Below are 8,969 nucleotides of genomic sequence, written 5' to 3'. Positions count from 1 at the left end.
AGTTTGGTGCATGAGAGAGACCCAGAAGGCATTGATATCTTTGGTTTTGTAGCTGCAAGACAAAAAGTACAAATGTCGTTAGAAAGAGAGGAAGTCATGTGGAGGCAAAGATCTTGAGCCTTTGAGGGTGATCAGAATGCCAAATACTTTCATGCAAAAGCCTCCCAACGAAGGAAAAAGAACAGTATACAGAAGCCACAAGATGAAAATGGAGATCGGCAGGAGGGAGAGGCTAGAGATAAACTCATCATGGATTACTTCCAATCACTTTTTACAACCTCTGATTAGAAGGGTTTTTTTGCTTTTCTAGAGAATCTTGCAGGGAAAGTGACAGATAGCATGAATGGAGAACTCTATAAAGAGTACACTAAAGATGAAGTATATAAGGCCCTACAATATATGAACCCCACCAAAGCCCTTGGACTTGAATTAGTCTGTGCAATGTTATCTACAAGCTCATTTCTAAAGTGATTGCTAATAGATTGAAACTTGTGCTTCCTTTCATAATTTCTTATTCCTAGAGTGCCTTTGTTCCTGGAAGGCTCATCATTGATAATGTATTGATAGTATATGAACTGATCCATTACTTATGGCAGAAAAGGATAGGTAAAAAAGGTTTCATGTCTCTGAAATTAGATATGAGCAAAACTTATGATAGAGTAGAATGCGATTTCTTGGAAAATGTTATAAAGAGGATGGGGTTTGAGCATCGACTGATCAGGCTGATCATGGTGTGTGTTCAATTTCTCTCTTTTTCTATTTTGATTAATGGAGAACCAACATGACCTATAATTCCTAGTAGATGATTGAGACAAGGAGATCATCTCTCTTCTTATCTTTTATTGTTGTGCATTGAGGGTTTTGTTAGCTTATTGAAGGAAGCTTAGTATAATCAGACAATACCTGACATTAAAATATGTAGAGGAGCACCTCGTCTGAACCACCTACTATTTACAGATGATAGCATAATATTTTGTGAAGCTGATGCTGAGACCAACAAGCGAGTACAATGTTTGTTGAAAAAAATATGAAGATGCCTTTGACAAGAAAATCAACAAAGAGAAACTCTCTATGGTTTTTAGTAGGAATATACTAGCTCTACAACAGGATGCGATTATGTCTTTATGGGGGTTAGTCAGGTACAATATTATGAGAAATACTTGGGTTTACCCCTAGTGATTGGAAAATCAAAATCTCAAGCTTTTTTAGAGATTAAACACAAAGTATGGCAGAAATTACAGATTTGGAAGGAGCAAATGTTTTCTCAAGGGGGAAGAAAAGTATTAAATAAGGTTGTGGCTCTTTCTATCCCAACATACGCTATGAGTTGCTTTAAGTTACTTGGTAGCCTATGTTTTGATCTTGAAAATATGTTGGCTAGGTTCTGGTGGGATCAGAAAAAGGATGAGAGGATGATACACTGGATCAGTTGGACCAAGATGTGACTCCAAATTTAGAGGAGGCCTCGTGTTTAGGGATTTGAGAACTTTTAATCTGTCTTTATTGGTAAAACAGGGTGGAGAATTTTACAAGAAGAATGTAGTTTGTTATAAAGGATCTATAATGCTAAATATTTCCCATATGGATGTTTTTTTGAATCCTCCTTGGGTAACAATCCCTCTTATGCTTGGAGATGAATTTGGGAAGCAAAAAAACTACTTTTTGAAGGCTGCAGATGGAGTGTAGGGAATGAAAAATTTGTGAAGATATGAAAGGATACATGGATCCCAGGTCATCAGGCTCTAAATAAAGAAATTACTCATGTGGAGATACAAGATAATAATGAGACTGTGGACAGTCTAATTTATAGCAATACCATGGAGTGGAATACCCATAAGATTAGAGCTCTTTTCAATCCAATTATAGCAGTTGACATTCTGAAGATTGTGATCTATCCAAGAGATCATAAAGACAAGTGGACATGGGCTCAGGAAAAGAATGGCAAGTACAATGTCAAAAGTGCATATCGATTCTTTAGAGAGCAGCAAAATAGAAGTCCAGGTGAAAGTTAGATGGTAGTAGGAAAAAGGCCCTCTGGCATGCTCTATGGAAACTGAGAATTCCTAACAAAGTCAAAGTCTTTGCGTGGAGGGGCTTGCTGGGATGGCTTACCTACTATCTTGAATCTGAAATAGAAGCACATTGAAGTAGATACCAACTGTATTTTTTGTCAGGATCACACAAAAGATCTACCACATGCTATCATCTGTTGTCCCCTCATTCATGAATACTGAGATAAATTTTTAGATTTGCTCAAAGGTGTCGATAAGCACATGCATGTGAGATACATTACTCTTAGTGTGAAAGAGATTGGCTCTATTGATGACCTGGCTAAGTTTTTTCTATTAGCATGGAGATTTTGGTATAAAAGAAATAAGATGTTGCATGATAAGGTATGTCTAACTCATACTCAAGTGATTGAGTATACGTTATCTATGCTAAAGCTTCATAAGGAACTGAAAACATCTTCAAGTTTAAACCTGACAACTTATATTAGTTGGAAACCTCCCACTAGGGATTTTTCGAAATTGAATGTTGATGGAGCTATGTTCTTTGACCAACATAAGGCAGGTGTGGGTGTTGGTGGTGACTCCTGGTGAGTTGGTGAATCGTAGAGTTTGAGGTGTCGTGCCCCAATGAAGGCGCTGTGGACTCTGAAGGGTACGCCTCGAAGGTGGATGTGTACCCTTGCAAGTTCTTCAGTGGCCTTAGATTGCCTTTCTGTCGTCCAATTCATGATGTGATGTACTACCTCCACTTGGCACCTGCCCAGCTCCACCCAAATGCATGGAGGATCCCGGTATTGTGCTGGCACTAGAGGAGGCAAGTTTTGAGTACCCTAATCTCACCGCGTGTGAGTTCCTGCTTACTCAACATCTTCTGAAGTAGAGTGGTAACACATGCGATTTCAGGTCCATTCAAGTGTTGGCTTGGTTAGAGCTGCAGTATAACAAGGAAAAGTGGTAGATTTGATGCTTTTTCCTTTTGTCTGGTAGGGGGTGGGAGTTCCTGGTCGGGTAGGTCAACTGGTGTGACTACTATGTTCGCACCATTTGGGGGGTCATGGGCGATGACAAGAGCTTTTGACCCTCAACAACTCCCTAGGAAGTGAACCAGATAGTGGTCGTTCGCACTTGGGTGAAAGCTCATCCGAACACTATTTTTTCTGAGGCCCTATTGGATGAGGGCATCATTTGATGATATTTGCCTCCTCCGACCAACATGCATTTTGCTGACTGAACTGTACTAATGCAGGTGACTGTGCCTCAAGTTCGTAGGCGTTCCCCTAGTCCGCAGTGAGGGAAGGGGAAGAAACCCAAAGGGAGTCTCCTGCCAAAGTTGACTCCAACAAAACGCCCATCCCCTCTCCTGGGCAAACTTCTGTTGCGCTGCTCATTCAGCAGCCAAAGCCATCGTCGTCGAAGAAAGTGGTGGTGACCGTACCGCCTCCTCATGCTATGCATTCTCCTTCTTCCCCATGAAGGGTGGATGGCTCTAATTCTCTTCAGCAAGTTCGGGCCGATCCTTCGATGGCCAATCTTACACAGCCCGAGGGGGTTCTTCCAACTCTTTCAGAGGCTTCTTCTCCGACCCCGCTGGGCAATGTGGGGGTCGTGGAACTCTCGTCAAGAGAGGAGTTGCTCTCCTTGCGATTCTATGAGGTCCTTTTGGACTGTCCTATTCGGGAATCTCAGATAGTGCCCCCGTCCCCAAACATTGATCTAGAGAGTGTTCCTTCACCCTTATTCGAAGAGCGTCCTGCTGGGGGTGAGGATCTCCTTGATCGGGTTTCTATCCTGAATTCTCCCATCACTTATTCCATTGAAGTCGAGGTTGTCTTGACTGAGCCCAGTTTGGAGGGCGAGGGAGGAAATGATGTTGTGTCTGGGAGGGAGATAGCGAGGGTCGTGTCATGGGCCAGGGGGTTCTGGCAAATGCACTCGAGACTGAGGTCACGACGATGTCAGTGTAGGTCAGCGAAGCTCTGACTATTGCGGCCAACGCCGAGGCTCCATTGCCCTCCACTTACACCACCCCGGCCTTGGCTTTGGTGGAAGCTGGAGCTGGGGCCAAAGTTGGCGAGGGTGATGAGGCCCCGACCACTCTAGTGGATGCTGATGTTTCTTTGGCTTTCACTAACAACATCCTAGCCTTGGCGTCGACCTGGGTTGGTGCTGAGGCAGGGGCGATATCGGTGGGAGAGATTGAGGGAACCCCCTCGACCTTGGTATGGATTCGTCAGTAGCTGGCAAATCTTCAAGAGTTTCCATGGGCTCAAAGGTTGAAGAGATTTTCGATCGTGCCTTGTAAGCAGATGGCGAAGGCGAAGGTCGATGAGGTCCGTCCCTGGTGGGGTTCATAGTGGGTGCTAAGGCATCGGGGCGTGATGGCATTGTGCTTGAGAACCTTTCTGAGGAGAAGGGGGATGCTACCCCAAGGCTGGCGGTAGGCAGGGCCCATGCTGACCATGTACGAGAAATTGTTAGGAGGCTCAGAGAGTTCTTCTCCAGGGTCATCTATCGACTCGCCACATTTCCTTTTAAGCTTTCTTGGTACATTTTTCTTCGACACTAACTTGAAATTTTCATGGCAGGGCGTAGAACGGTTGACGGCGTTCATTGTGGACGATCGGGAGGGGCTGAAAGGCGAGAATCGGGCGCTTCGATCTTTGTTACAGTTGACCTTGCATTGTGCTAAGGAAGAGAGGGAGACAAAAGAGGAGTTTGAGGGAACCCTCGTCAAGGTGCAGTTCAGCCCGCGGCGGAGGTAGAATAGGATATTTCGACTTCATCTACGCAAGCCCCAACTTAAGTTTGACTTGGCGAAGTCCAAGAGGCGGCTGGCTCGCATCATCTCAAAGCAGCGTTAGCCATGAAGGTGAGGGACAATCTCCAGGGGTTGTTCGATCTCCAGCAGGAGGAGTTGGAGCGGCTACAAGTTGCAAATTTGAAGTTGCTCAAACAACACGACTTCGATGCCCAGTCGTACAAATGGTTGGAGGGGAGGTTCGAGGGGCCTCCGAGTCTCTGCAGAAAAAGAAAGACTCTCTCAAGGACAAAAATAAGAGAGTGAAGGACTTGGAGGTTGAGAAAGCTGAGGTCAATCATGTGATAGCCGCCCATGATGCCACCATTCGAGAGTTGAGCTCTCACATTGATAATGTTGAATCCGCCCTTCCCGAACTGCGCCAGGAGTTTTCACATGTCCATTTGATTCATGACGACGCTTAGAATTACGGTTATCTGGAAGGTTTGGAGAGAATTAGAGATCACGTGCTCCTGAATCCCCAAAGCAATTTGAGAGCACTGAAAGTGCAAGAACTCCCTTGATAGGGAAATAGCGTGAAGGGTGGTGCCTCGATTGGGAAATAGCAGATCCCAAGCGCACTCTCAAACAACCCCGCCAGTGTCAACCCTGCCAATTGACTAATTTTTCCCTTGTACTGATGTATCTTCATTTTCCTTTGCTTGTACTTTGTACTAATGTTAATATAGTTCTTCGTGCATATTTTTCTCCTATTCTTAGGTTCTTTTTCTTCTTTACTTTTACCTTTTCTTTCACGTACTCTGGGGAGTGTATCGGGCAAAGGGTGATGTCATTCGTATCATGAACAATCCTTAAGCATAATTTATTTGTTATCGTAATCATATAGTCTCAATTTGCTGCCATCGGCCTTTGGGGGGAGGAGGGTGGAGCTCCTTGGGAGTTAAGCCGCGTTGTGTAGAGACTGGGCCCATACTCCTCTAGGAGAAAGGCTAGATGCCTTAGGCTAAACCCTCATCTTTGGTCTCCCCAGGGAGAACGAGTCGTTACATTGCTGATGAGTTTAATATACCGCTGTAAAAAATAAAAAAGTTAATATAACTCATCTCCAGTCTGTAAGTGTGAATAACGCATCTTCTCTCTAGGGGGAATGAGTCGTCACGTAGCTGAGGCGTTAGTTGATTGGCATTCTGTTTGGTGAAGGAGGAGTGCGGTGAGAATTCTGAGGTATTATTCGTTTGGCATTCCGTTGTTGGAGATGGTGTCCCAGGAGTGGTGTCGGGTAGTCGAAGAACTAAACTCGCTCTTTACTGGGGTCAGGATGCCTCAGGTTAAACCCACCCCTTTGGTCCCCCGATGAGGTAGTTTGCTGAACGGCTGAGAAGCTGATCTGCTTTTCGCCATGACGGGGGCGGGGTAAGTTGTCGGGTAGCCGAGAGGCTGGACCTGCTCTCCCACGTGAGGGAGGTTGAGCCGCCTTCCCACCTATTAATCCTCACAGGGAGGTAAGTTGCCAGATAGTTTATGACTGGAATCGTTACAAGGAAGGTAAGTTGCTGGGAGGTAAGTTACATGGAAGGTGTTGATCCCACTTTTCGTCATGGCGGAGGTCGTGGTAAGTTGTCTGGCAGCCGAGGGGCTGGACCCGCTTTCCATCGTGGGAGTGATAAGATGGCCTTAAGGCGCATATGCCCCTTTAAGGCCCCGCATGAAGGTAAATTACAAAGCAGTTTGGGACTAGACCCACTCCTGCCTGTTGACGCTCACGAGAAAGGTAAATCTCGGGCAGCCGAGGCCTGACCCACTCTCGGTCGCGAGAGGGATAAAGCAGCCTTTAGGCGTAACTCATCCATTTGGTACCTCGCGGGGAGGTAAATGTCTGACAGTTGAGCAGTCAATCCGTTCTTCACCATGATGGGGGTCGAGGTAAGTTGTCTAGTAGCTAAGAGGCTAAACCCGCTCTCCCATGTGAGGAAGGTTGAGCCGCCTGTCCATCTATTAACCCTTACGGGGAGGTAAGTTGCCGGGCAGTTTGAGAGTGGACCCGCTCCCACCCGTTGACACCACAATGAAGGTAAGTATTGGGTTAGGCTGGTGCTGATCCTAGCAATAAAACTTTCATAGGTGCTCGGCGTTCCAAGAGGGTGGCAGCTTGTTCCCTTGGGAGTCTCGAAGCCAATAGAAGCCTGGACAGTTTTAGAGGTGACTACATAGGGGCTTTCCTATCGAGGGCCCAACTTTCCTTCATCTCAAGTAGTTGTTCCCGTCTATTTCAGCACGAGATCCTCAACTTTGAATGCTCTTGGGTGTACCCGTTTGTTGAAACATTGTTTTGCCCTCCTCTTGTTGATGGTTGTCCTTACTTCAGGTTCAAGCCTAACCTCCTCCAGTAAGTCAAGCTGCTATTCTAATCGCTCATTGTTGGAGTCTTGCTCGAAGTGTTGCACCCTGTAGGTGGGGATCCCAACCTCAATTGGTGGCATTGCCTCATGACCGTAAGTGAGGGTGAAGAGGTTTCTCCTGTTGGGGTCCTCACTGAGATCCAGTACGCCCACAACCAAACTTATTAAACTGTAACAATCTAGACTTACCCATCAAAGTTTCACAGAAAAATATGAAAAGAATTAAAGACTTCAGCATGAAGAGAAGTTCTAGGAAACCAAGTGAGATTATAGAGAAACCTTGTGCAGACCAGCAATACATATAATAATCCACACACAAATTAGTGTAAACAACATCACGATGCAATAATGAAGAGATGAAATCCACAAGCAAAAAATAGAAACCTATGCTAGTATGCCCATCGGCATTGGCTAGAGTTGCTTTGAGAGCATCGTGAGAAGGAATAGAACGACAATCTGAGAAGGAATGAGGCGGTGACAAATGGAGGGGAAGGAATAAGTGATGATGAATGGAGAGGAACGGAGGCGACGACGATTACAAACGAAGGCGACGACGATGATGAATAGAGTGACAATGATGATGAACGTAGGTGATGAGACGATGATGACGACGAAGAGAAGTGGGGAGGGCTAGCGGCTAGGGTTTGAGATATCTTAAGCTATTAAAACGTGTTAGTTCAAACTGCTTTTATCGAGCAGGTAAGGGAGGGTCGCATATACGAACTTGGTTTGCAGCTTTTCTGCATAGGCCTACCGTGGATGGTTGGAATGGATGTGAAGTTGGGTTTTTTGGGATAGAAGGTAGTGCGTGAACAGAGAGGAAGCAACTGACGAGTGTGGGTAGGCAACTTGAATGTAGAGGAAGTTGTGGCGAGTTTTAGGTCATGGAATAGAAACCTGGGTCCCACCTTTATTTTCTTGGTTTTACTCTCTTTTGGCAGTGTGTTAAAAAAATGGATCAAGAATAGAATTATTGTTTTATTTATTATGTATATGAGAAATGATATTTGCAAATCTCACACACTAGTTCAAAAAAATGAATAAATATGATATCTATATAAAAAAAATTAATTTTTTAATACTAAATTTCACAATTTTTTTTTTTAAAAAAGTACGTGAGACTTGTATATCTTAATACATTATCCAACATTAGTCTCATTCATGCTACGTACCGTCCGATTTTTATTCTGCTAGGTACAACCAGCACGTATAAACGTGGGGTAACCGGCTAACCTATGTAGAAGTGAAAAAAATAAAAAAGTAAAAATGAACTTAAAAAGCAAAGAAAAAAGTGGGAAGGCAAAAAGCTGAGTTTTTCTGTTTCAAGTTCTAGCAAAGAGGGCATTCCCCCTGCTAATTCTCAAGCAGCTAGCTTCTTCTGAAGGCCTACGTGAGAGTGGATAAAAAAGGGCATTTATTTTCTTCTTAGATAGTTGGTCATTGGGCGATTACTCCTATTTCTCACATCTCTGAACAACAACATAAAGCGAGGCCTTTGGGCGGATTTGGTTCAAGATAAAACAAGAGAATGGTTAAGAGAGTTGCCTATCAAAATAAATGAACTTGGTACGTTGAAGCATTTCCCTACCAAGAAAAAAAATTCCATCTCTTAGATTTCATCATTAACATATTTTTTTCAAACCCATTTCCTAATTTTTTTTCCAAAACCTATATCCACTTTTTTGCCAAATCCATTTCCTAAGTTTTTTCTGAACTCATTTTTAACATTTTTTTATTGTTTCTTTTTTTATCTTTCCAGATAAATCACTGTTCATTGATGATGGCCTGTTGTGAGTGCTCCTA

The sequence above is a fragment of the Juglans regia genome, chromosome 3 (assembly GCF_001411555.2).
Source record: "Juglans regia cultivar Chandler chromosome 3, Walnut 2.0, whole genome shotgun sequence".
NCBI lineage: Eukaryota > Viridiplantae > Streptophyta > Magnoliopsida > Fagales > Juglandaceae > Juglans > Juglans regia.
The sequence above is the reverse complement of the archived record's forward strand: the minus strand, read 5'-3'. Positions refer to the sequence as shown.